The 12,396-nt window shown below is 43.6% G+C and overlaps 1 pseudogene; it reads right to left on the bottom strand.

Moving 5' to 3' along the window:
• LOC142750733 (olfactory receptor 1f45-like) overlaps positions 1-9,722 on the bottom strand; it is a 51,543-nt pseudogene extending 41,821 nt beyond the window's left edge.
• Positions 9,723-12,396: the final 2,674 nt, after the last annotated feature.

Below are 12,396 nucleotides of genomic sequence, written 5' to 3'. Positions count from 1 at the left end.
CAGGTCCTCCGGGAAAATAATCTGTTTGCGAAAACCGAAAATGTGTGTTTGGGGTACAGGAGATACCATTTTTGGGTCAAATCCTCACTCCTCATGAATTCCGCAAGGACCCTGCCAAGGTTCAGGCTGTGGCGGAATGGGTCCAACCTGCCTCCCTGAAGGCGCTACAGTGTTTTTTGGGGTTCGCTAACTATTACAGGAGATTTATTGCCAACTTCTCGGTCGTCGCTAAGCCTCTTACGGACCTCACTCGCAAGGGTGCTGATGTCCTCCACTGGCCTCCTGAGGCCGTCCAGGCTTTTGAGACCCTCAAGAAGTGCTTTATCTCGGCCCCCGTGCTGGTTCAGCCCAACCAAAGGGAGCCATTTATTGTGGATGTTGACGTGTCCGAGGTGGGAGTGGGGGCCGTCTTGTCCCAGGGTACCAGCTCCCTCACCCATCTCCGCCCCTGTGCTTACTTCTCTAGGAAGTTTTCGCCCACGGAGAGTAACTATGATATTGGCAACCGCAAACTTTTAGCCATTAAATGGGCTTTTGAAGAGTGGCGTCACTTCCTGGAGGGGGCCAGACACCAGGTAACGGTCCTTACTGACCACAAGAATCTGGTTTTCCTAGAATCTGCCCGGAGGCTTAATCCTAGACAAGCTCGATGGGCGCTATTCTTTACCAGATTTAACTTCTTGGTTACCTATAGGGCTGGGTCCAAAAATATTAAGGCTGATGCACTGTCACGTAGTTTCATGGCCAATCCTCCTTCTGAGAAGGATCCTGCTTGTATTTTACCCCCTGGTATAATCGTTTCTGCCACTGATTCTGATTTAGCCTCTGACATTGCGGCTGATCAAGGTTCAGCTCCCGGGAACCTCCCTGGGGACAAGCTGTTTGTCCCCCTGCAATACCGGCTAAGGGTACTCAGGGAAAACCATGACTCCGCACTATCTGGTCATCCTGGCATCTTGGGTACCAAACACCTCATTACCAGAAACTATTGGTGGCCTGGGTTGCCTAAAGACGTTAGGGCTTACGTCACCGCTTGTGAGGTTTGTGCTAGGTCCAAGACCCCTAGGTCCCGACCTGCGGGCTTACTACATTCTTTGCCCATTCCCCAGAGACCTTGGACCCATATCTCCATGGATTTTATCACCGATTTGCCTCCATCTCAGGGCAAGTTGGTGGTGTGGGTGGTAGTAGACCGCTTCAGCAAGATGTGCCACTTTGTGCCCCTTAAGAAACTACCTAATGCCAAGACGTTAGCTTCTTTGTTTGTTAAACACATTCTGCGTCTCCATGGGGCCCCAGTCAATATCGTTTCTGACAGAGGGGTACAATTTGTTTCCTTATTTTGGAGAGCTTTTTGTAAAAAGTTGGAGATTGATCTGTCCTTCTCCTCCGCCTTCCATCCCGAAACTAATGGCCAAACGGAAAGGACTAATCAATCCCTGGAACAATATTTAAGGTGTTTCATCTCTGACTGTCAATTTGATTGGGTCTCATTCCTTCCCCTCGCCGAATTTTCCCTGAATAACCGGGTCAGTAACTCGTCAGGGGTCTCCCCGTTTTTCTGTAATTTCGGGTTTAATCCAAGGTTCTCCTCCGTTTCTCCTGGTTGTTCCAATAATCCCGAGGTAGAGGACGTTCATCGGGAACTGTGCACAGTCTGGGCCCAGGTTCAGAAGAACCTAGAGGCGTCCCAGAGCGTACAAAAGATTCAGGCTGATAGAAGACGTTCTGCTAACCCCCGGTTTGTCGTCGGGGATCTGGTGTGGTTGTCGTCTAGGAACTTGCGCCTTAAGGTCCCGTCCAGGAAGTTTGCTCCCCGATTTATTGGGCCTTATAAGGTCATTGAAGTCCTCAACCCTGTATCCTTCCGTCTGGAGCTGCCCCCATCCTTTCGCATACACGACGTCTTTCATGCCTCCCTCCTTAAACGCTGCTCCCCGTCCTGGTCCCCCTCGAGGAAACCTCCTGTTCCCGTTCTCACCCCTGAGGGGGTGGAATTCGAGGTGGCCAAGATTGTGGACAGTAGGATGATCCAGGGCTCCCTTCAGTACCTGGTCCATTGGAGAGAATACGGGCTGGAGGAGAGGACTTGGGTACCTGCTCGAGATGTTCACGCTGGGGTATTGGTCAGGAGGTTCCACCTTCTCTTCCCCACGAAACCGGGTCCTCTTAGTAAGGGTCCGGTGGCCCCTCATAAAAGGGGGAGTACTGTAAAGGATCTGCCAGGCACTACGTCTGTGTATACTCCCAGGATTAATCAGTCGACACCTGAGGCCTGACCTCTTAGACTGACACCGGCTCCCACCAATCAGGGTGGCAGGCTCAGGAGTGGGAGAGCCTATCGCGGCCTGGCCAGTCGGAGTTAGCTCCGCCCCCTGTCCATTTATACCTGCCGTTTTCTCTTCCTCATTGCTTGTGATTCTTCCTGGTTTCCTGGCCCCACTGCTGCCTTGCTCCAGCCTGCTTCTGCCGTGCTTCTGCCTTGCTTCAGTTCCCGCTTATCCTGCTTCGCTCTGCCCCCGGCTTGCTTCCTGCTCCGTGCTCTGCATTTGTATACCCCATTACATCCTGATCCTGACTGGCTCGTTCACCACTCCGTTTCCTCACTGTGTTCCGTGGGCTACTGCCCCTTCCCTTGCTTGTTCCCTGTTTGTATCCCCTTGCACTTAGTCAGCGTAGGGACCGCCGCCAAGTTGTACCCGGTCGCCTAGGGCGGGTCGTTGCAAGTAGGCAGGGACAGGGCGGTGGGTAGATTAGGGCTCACTTGTTCCCTTCACCTCCTTCTTGCCATAACAAGAATATATATATATTCATAGTTCTTAGTCCCAGTTCTGGGTGAATGTGCAGCGTAGGTTCCCACCTTATAGAGGTCGCCTTGTCATGACAGATGGGCTCACACAATTTGATCAAAATGTGCGCTAAGAGCCTCACTATTGTAAGTAGATTCAGCAGCTATGCCTATATATTTATTCATAGTTTTTAGGTGGAAGTGTTCGCAGTGTGCTGTCGCCATTTTCTAGTGTAACGTATTGTTTTCAGTCACAGGCATTCTTTCACCTGTATATAAAAAAAAAATTATTTTGTTGGAATGTGGTGATCAAACTTTCCTGTTGCTTGTGTATTTTATATACAGTATATATATATATATATATATATATATATATATATATATATATATAAACACCAGACACCCCTTTAAGACTTACACAGTAACCCCCATAGTATGATCTGGGTACTTTTACGGGTATTGGTCAGAGGAATGGATTAATGGGGCAGGTCCGGCTGGTTTGGCGGGGCAGCTGAGCAATCGGGTCCAGAGGCTGGAGGCTTTGAAAGTGTGGTGCTGTGATTTATTTTTGTTAAACAATGTGGTATGTGGTTATTTTAAGGTACTAAAGTTGACATTTACACCTCTGTATTGGTCACCATCTAAGTTTAGTGGTATAGTTTTAGTGACAGTTCAATAACACGTTCAGCTCTGCTTATCTGTATTAATTCTACATCATTCACAATAATATCCTCTTCATATACAAATGAATTACATATTAAATTTAAAGAGTAAATGGTGTCTAAATATTGATATGATTCAGTTCATGAACCAAACCCAAGGAGAATTGTCTTCATAACGACTCCACGTAAACAAACGTTGTGATGTGAAATCCCATAATGACGCGTCTATTGTAGGAAATGTCTTGGGATCATGTTAATAAAATCCTAAATTGCTTAGTTAAGGAAAGTAACGATGGCTAATTGTGGTGTTTTAATTGTGTAACTTTCTTGCATTTTAAATGAGTCTTATGAGGATTCACCTTATTGAGATGTGGAGCCATTGGGAGTTTCAGTCAAATATTGATTGCTTTGTTTCATTTCATATTGAAGTATCCTATTACATTATATGAGGGAAATCCAGAACATTTCAAAGTTCATCAATAACCTGATAGGAAAACTTTATATTACAGAACCAAATGTCCACCATGTAAGACAATGAAGGTTAGAAGATAGAGTCCTATTTCAGCCTCCATTGCCTCTAATGGTATAAATATGAGTTCTGAATCATTTCCGACTTTCAGGATATTTTGGGTCTTCAGGGCCAGACACAGTTTAGTCATTTTTTTGTATGTGTCAGTTCAACGGCTATGACTTTTGTATTTGTTGGGATATCAATGTGATTTTTGCTAAAAACATCTGGTGACTAATTAATTTTTTGTTATATCAGTTATAAAGATATTTTTTGTTGTTGTTCAATAATTTTTAGGCTTATAGTTTGAAAAGGTATTTCTCTTTTCCCAATGATAGAAACTCCTGAATAGGAATAGTATTTATAGAGTCACTTGGGGTCATAATAGAAAAGTAGTGATTCACATACAGCCGCCCATATATTATGTGGATGTAGATAATTCTGCTATAGTGATGTGATATGTTCTGATCCAGCGCTCTGCTGTTTTCTGCTATACTATGTATAAATACTGGAGTCAAACCCCTCCAAGTTATGGCCAAGTTATGAGCTATTTTATATATACGCAAATGAGCTTTGAAATGGCCTAATGGGTGTTTTTTATTTTTGTTATCTCCAACTGGGCGTGTATTCTGTTTTTAACTGGGCGTGTTTACGTGTATGACGCTGACCAATCAATGACCAGTCAGCGTCATACACTGCGATGTGCAGCCGCATACACAGAAATTAATGTTAATCGAGTGTCCTGATAATGAATACACATGAAATCCAGCCTGGACGTCATGTGTATTCAGAATCCTGACACTTCTGAATCTTTTCTGTGAGATTCCCGCAAGCCACGCATAATCTCGCGAGATTACGGAGGTAAACGAGATTTCGTTTCCCTTGCTGGAAATCTCAAAGAAAAGAGTCAGAAGTGTCAGGATTCTGAATACACATGATGTCCCGGCTGGATGGTCATGTGTATTCATTATCAGGACACTCGATTAACGTTAATCTCTGTGTATGCGGCTGCACATCGCAGTGTATGACGCTGACTGGTCATTGATTGGTCAGCGTCATACATGTAAACACGCCCAGTTAAAAACACAATACACACCCAGTTGGACATAACGAAAAAATAAACGCCTAATTGTCCATTTCAAAGCTCATTTGCATATATATAAAATAGCTCATAACTTGGCCAAAAATGAACGTTTTAAAAAAACAAAAAACGTTACTGTTATCTACATTGCAGTGCCGATCACATGCAATAGGAGATAGGGATTTGAGAATCTGGGGACAGAGCCTCTTTAAATATTCTGGAAAACCCACAGTAGAGATATAAGTGGTGGGCATGGGTAATACCAGACAAGTGTGATGACATTTGGGGCTCCACTTCTCTATATCTCCCTATTGCCAATCGATGAGTAGATTGTAAATACGAAGTCATGACATACCTAGAACAATAACTGGGTAAAGATTCTAAAACCAAAAATGTCAGAGATTCAAAAGGCACAGAACCAATTAATAAAGAAATCTGTCATTTTTGAGAGAGAGAGAGAGGCATTTTCAACTGTTGTCACCCTGATTGGCCTGGATAGCTCCGTCAGGGGTAATGTTAACTTTTTGACAAATCTGGAGTCAATAAAATTAGCAGCGGCACCCCTATATATATATTTACCCAAGCAGATATTTTGTCATAGGATAAAAGTGGAGGTACGTAGGATTAACTTAAATAAATCAAAGGGAAATATTTGAGCGTCTATTTGGTTTTCTACTAAATCACCTTGACTTTGAAGTTTTCCGACAGCGGACGAGTACGACAGGTTCGGATTAGATGTCCAAATTTGCCACAGCAGAAACAAAGATCCGGCCTTCGTCTTTTGATTCCCTGGAGACTGGGCAGGGCCAACCGGCATTGGTTATTATGTAGAATTATGGTCCATTTACACCGGCCAATTTTGGCCCTAACAACGAGCACCGATTGTGCTGCAAGTGAACAGTGCTAACCACTGAGGACGCCCTCTTTTATTTCTAGGGAGAATGTCAATAGGATTAAAAGGATGATGCTACTTCAGACACTTATATTCAAATTTGTATTTATATATATATTATTTTTTTATGGTAGGCAGTTGAATATTTGGTCAATAGAGTTCTTTCAATGTACCCTCTCCCCCTGGTGTCTGATCACTCTCAGTCATTTTTATTAGGAATGATATCCGACTTTCCTTCCTTGCCGAGCACAAAGGAGAGAAGAAACTAGCTGTTGTCCCAGTGCTCAGAGAGAGGGAGAAGTCACCGGCCATGGCACAGACGCTTATTTAGCTTCCCAAGTAAAGTTGCTGGAAGCAGAATAACAAATTGATGTGCCCTGATGTAAGCCGGGCTGGAGATGGGGAGAGGAGGGAAGAGGGAATCCAGATAGCCAGCCCAGTGACATAGTAGAGCTCCAGGCTGGCTGACGACTAGCTAAAATTGCAAAATAAATTTATATTGAAACTTATACTTTAAGAATATCACGCATATGCCCTTGTTGAGATTTCATGCAGAACTTTCTATAAGTACCTTATAAAAAAATAATATTTTACAAATCATTGATAACATTATTGTAAGATTCATTGTAGGAATGTCTCTATTAAGAATCTTCAAGTATTGACGAAGATGAAGATATATCGTTATCGTGAATCTTTTCCCCTCTGGTCAGGTCAACAGATGGGTCAAAATAGGCAACGACACAGGAAAAATAGAAAGTTTTTGTTATTTGTTACAAAAATAAATGCACATATACATTAAATATAAACTGTTACGGGTTAGGACCTGTTCACACCAGTTTTTTGGCCCATATTTAGCGTATACCCTGGGAAAAGCTCCTGACGTATGCGTTATACGTAGGCTGTGACAGATGCGTAATAGTGGCATCCGTCACCCTTAGACTATTCTGAGATCCAATTAAGGTATACATCATAAATTTATATGACCTTTTCATGACGTATAGGTTGAACGGATGCCATACTAGCCTATGGGTGATAGACGTTATGATTAGGCATCCATTACAGGCATAGGCTATTATATCATTCGATTAACGCATACATTATGAAAAGCTATTAAAAAGTTTAATGGACGACTGTGATTTATGCTATGTGATGGCATACATTCCTCATAGGCTCCCATGTAATAAAACAAAAACTATACCGCACAGTATAAGTTTATTTTGCGGGTTCCTGTTGTATGGAATAGCATAGACTACTACGCTATTTCATTGCTAAAAAAGTATACAGACATATTCCAGCCTGACAGAGGCTAAAACCACAGCCTTTTGTCCTCTGTCGGGTTATGGACTCATTTAGCATGTACGTCGAGAATCTTCCTGGCGTACACGCTAAATGTGGGGTCAAAAGTGATGTGAACCGGGGCTTATATAAACCAATTTCTCAATTCTCCAACTATTTTATCATAGCTTGTCAGGGCACACAAAGACGAAGGCCTCACATACTTGGCAGACCTGTGGGCTCGGAGCCTAGAAGGCAGCACTCAGACTCCCTAAAGTTCTGTACTATTGAGCAGTAGGCACTATATGCGCCGCCACATGGTGTCTCCATACTACACTGTATTATAGAGTTATACTCCTCTAGAAACATTGAGGTGCAAAATGGGTTCATAGACTTCTAAGGGTGACAAACTTCCATGGAACCATAATATGGCCATGTGCATGAAGTCTTAAGGTGATGTATTATTATTATTATTATTATTATTATTATTATTATTATTATTATATTATTATTATTACTAATATTACTATTATTATTATTACTATTATTATTATTATTATTACTATTATTATTACTAATATTATTACTATTATTATTATTATTATTATTATTATCACACCATTAGTAGTAGTGAAAATACTAGTAATATTCGTAAAAAAGTTTTTGAAAAGAAAATTAGTTTGAAAAACATTTTTAGGATACATTTGCTTTGATTAAAAAATGTGTATTTACAAATACAAGGATGATATTCCATAATTGTGTTCCTAGTATTACAAACTACTTGTATCTTTAAGCATTTAAAGGGGTTGGCCAGTTTACTATAAAATGGGTTTAAATTGTGTCCGAAGGAAAAATAACATATTTACTAATATAAAATATTCAGCTCTTCGGTCTTCTTCTCCGGTTCCAACAGGCCACGCCCCCTAGTGAAAACTCTGCTGTCCCCCGCCGTCACTCTTTCCCTGTCCATGGTAGCATGCACCATGGAGAGGCAGAAGATTCAGCTTGTTAATGCCGGAACTTCCGGACCCTCTTCTGTGCTTGCGTTGGTCTCCGACTTGTTCAGGAACAGAGCAAAGTGCACTGGACACTGGTCAGGCGACACCTGCACATCTTCTTAGTTTATGTTCGTTATGCTGTAGTCCAGTGGTTCCCAACCGGGGTTCCGCAAAACTCCTCTGAACAACTGTGGCCGTGCTTTCTCTCCTGCGCACAGCGCAAAGTGCATGTGAGGAGGAGATTTTTTGCAGCCAACTTGTATATAACACCCCCCGCCTCTGTAGATGGCACCCCACCATCCCCCCTTTCCTATACATTGCACCATCGTAGCTCCCTGAAGGAGCGGAATCCCCCTGTGGCCAGGGATTCTGCTCTTGGACAGAGCGCTTGTTGTCTCTGTCCATATATGGACAGTGACATCAGGGGCAAGCCCTGAAGTGGAATAGCCGTTCAAAGCGTTGCCGGCATGGTGGCCGGGGATTCGTGTCCATGAGAAGCCCCTGACATTGCTATCCATAAATGATTCGGCAACGCGGTGGACAGGAATTCCGATTCAGGGGTTGCCCCTGATGTCACTGTCCATATATGGACAGAGACATCAAACGCTCTATCCAGGAGGATTTTGCTCCTTCAGGGAGCTACAGTGGCGCTATGTATAAAAAGGAAGGGATGGGGCGCTATCTACAAGGGGGCTGTGTGGCACTACCTACAACGTGGTATGTGGCAATACCTACAAGGGGGCTGTGTGACACTACCTACAAGGGGGCTGTGTGGTACTACCTACAGGGTGCTGTGTGACACTATCTACAGGGGGCATCTGTGAGTGGTGGGCTGATGTCATTTTACTGTAAGTGGGTGCTGATGGTCTTCAAGTGTTTTCCATCTCTGAACTCCAATTGAAATTAATAGGAGGCATAAAAAACCTGCGGCACTCGTTTGGAGTGATTTGTTTTGCCTGCGTCTTATGCATTTGCTTCAATGGCTTAAAAAACACAGGCAAAAAAAACGTCAAATAACCTGAAAATTCCTGAAGGAATTTTGAAGCTGATTTTTTCTGCCTTACAAAAAGCGCTGTGTGAAGATACCCTAAGAGTGGAGAGCTTGTTTTTAGCCATTTTCTGTCTTTCTCTAAAAAATGTTTTGGTAGAGGTGCTATTCTGTCCTCATACACGTTAGCAAGGTGTGTAATCTGACATGTAGCTAAACCCCCTGTCTTCTTAAGAAAAAGGCTGTGAAATTGGGGAAATCTTTCTCTTTATTGCTGGTAGACAGGAAAGGGTGAAACTATAGGATGAAATAACAGCAGTATTCAGAATATATGAACTGTACAGTGCATAGGATACAAATAATCTGCTATACATACACAATATAACATGAGGTAATACTGCAAGCTGACAATGTCCTATCTGATACAGCAAAACATACAGTGAACCACAGGATTATAACATATAGATATTGATCTTACCGACTATGCTTAGAACAGGCTGTTGGCACTGAACTTGAGGTAGAACTGGCATGATGAGGAAAATGGCTACTACTCATACACAAACAGGAACAGGAAATAACCCACAATGCCTCAGGAGCTTTCCCATAATACATAGAGAACTACAATCTAGAAATACACAAAACCACCAGTAGATGGTGCTATAACCATACAATACAATATAGATGGGGTACAAGAATAGGCAATTGCAATATCTGTACTGGTAATCATACACAAAAAAAGAGGTATTATTACGTAAATAACTGGACTAGCTGGCGAGGACAGAACACTCCCCGCTTGACGTCAGCCAACGTCACTATTGGGTTCGTTGGATGAAATTTTTTTTTGCCTGTTCCAGATCGAGAGCCGTGTAAACATGTTTACAACGATGCCAGCCTTTACAGTCCCCTTTATCCGCTGACGAGGTTGTCTTGTACGACCGAGCCATGTGAGTCAAACAGATGATTGCACGGACAAGTGATCTCCAAGTAGAGAATATACTGAATCGGTGAGATTTCAGGTGGCTGTCCACAGTCTCCGTATGCAATGCAGATACCAGAGGGCGTATCTCAACATCTGCATGTGGGTCCACTAGTTCAAACATGGCGGTTTCTACTGTGCTGGGCATCGGTCTATACAAGAACGTAGGGCCTGTAAACCAGATTGTGTCTTTGAGACGGTTAGCTGCAACGGATCTGGTTGCTTGGTCTGCAGGGTTGAGATGCGTAGGTACGTAATGCCATTGTTCAGGAGAGGTAGATCTTCTAATCCTTAGCACTCTGTTGCTTATGTAGACATAGAAGCGTCTAGTTAAGTTACAGATATATCCTAGTACTATCTTGCTGTCAGTGTAAAACTCGGCGTCTTTAATATCCATGCTCATTTCCATAGTAATGAGTTCGGCTAACTCCACTGCTAACACAGCGGCGCAAAGTTCCAGGCGTGTTCAAGAAGTGGCGCTAGTTTTGCTCTGCTCATGACGAACCCTACGTGGCATTCTCCGCTGGTATCTATCGTCTTTAAGTAAGCTACAGCAACAATCGCTTTGACTGAATCGTCGCAGAAAACACAAAGTCTTTGTGTCTCAACCTTGGTAGTTGGTACAGAAGCATACAGGCGTGGTATGTGAAGACCAGATAAGGCTGTCAGGGAATTTCTCCAAGCCGTCCACGTGGCTCTTTCCTTCATGGGAAGAGGAGCGTCCCAGTTCGACACTTCCCTGGTGAAGTCTCTCAACATAGCTTTACCTTCGATGATTACAGGAGCTGCAAATCCCAGTGGGTCGTATAAACTGCTTATGGCCGACAGTACTCCTCTGCGAGTGAAGGGTTTTTCTTCTCTGCTGGCCTGGAAGGTGAACGTATCCGCTTTTAGGTCCCAGAGTAGGCCAAGGCTCTGATGCATGGGAGATCTAAATCCTTTAAGTCTTTTGAGTGGTCATGAGGAGGAAAGGCTTCCATCACTTTCTGGCTGTTAGAAGCGATCTTGTGTAACCTCAGGTTAGATAGAGCGAGCATCTCCTGGGCTCTCTTCAGAAGACAAATTGCGGTTTCATTTGTGGGCATTGATTTCAAACAGTCGTCCACATAGAAATCCTTTTCTACGAAGCGTCTGACATCCGTTCCGTACTTCGTTTCGACCTCTTGAGCCGCACGCCTCAGCCCATAGATGACGACTGCAGGGGAAGGACTATTACCGAAGATGTGTACCTTCATTCAATACTCTGTAACATCTTTAGAGGGATCGTTATCCTTGTACCAAAGGAATCTCAAGAAATTTCTGTGTTCTTTTTTGACGAGGAAGCAATGGAACATCTGTTGGATATCAGCTGAGAACGCAACTGCGTCTTTGCGAAAGCGTAGAAGTACTCCCAAGAGCTTGTTGTTTAGATCCGGGCCTGACATCAGGACGTCATTCAGCGAGACACCTTCATACTTGGCACTTGAGTAAAATACTACTCTGATCTGACCTGGTTTCTTCGGGTGATACACACCAAAAAGGGGCAGGTACCAGCGCTCTTCAGAGTCTGGAAGTATAGGTGCTAACACCGCATGGCCGTTCTGGAATATATTTTCCATGAAGGTAAAGAAGTGGTCTCTCATCTCTGGTTTTCTTTGCAGGCTGTGTCTGAGAGAGACTAAACGTTTGTAAACCTGTTCTCTGTTGTTAGGTAAGCGTTGTCTTTGAGGCCTAAATGGTAGAGGTGCAACCCAGCTCTTCATTTCATTCTGCACCATTCCCTGCTCCATTATGTCTAGGAACAGTCTATCTTCGAATGACATCGCCATATGATTGTCCTCCTTTGTCTGGCGGAAGACTGTGCACCCTAGGTGATCTTGGTTGCCATCCCAGATGTAGTCATCGTAGGCAGAGCCTACAAAGGTACTTGATGATGAAGTGCTGTGTGGCAGTTCCTTTATGAAGTGGTTTTCACATGGTCGGAGGAGAGATGGACGTCCATTCTCCAGTGTACTGGTAAGCATGCTGTTGACAGTTGTCGGTTTGTGTACACCTCCCAAACAGACCTCTCCTACGACGACCCATCCTAGGTCGAGTCTCTGCGCAGATGGAGAGTTGTGAGGGCCATTGATCTGTTGCCTAACCTTGTGGATTTGTATAATATCTCTCCCGAGGAGCAAGACTATCTGAGCCTCTGGATCAAGTTTCGGGATCAAGTGTTCTATACGCTTCAGATGAGATTTGGTGCG

This window comes from Rhinoderma darwinii, chromosome 3 (assembly GCF_050947455.1).
Source record: "Rhinoderma darwinii isolate aRhiDar2 chromosome 3, aRhiDar2.hap1, whole genome shotgun sequence".
NCBI lineage: Eukaryota > Metazoa > Chordata > Amphibia > Anura > Rhinodermatidae > Rhinoderma > Rhinoderma darwinii.
Note: the sequence above shows the minus strand (reverse complement) of the source record. Positions and strands in the feature narration are given on the sequence as shown.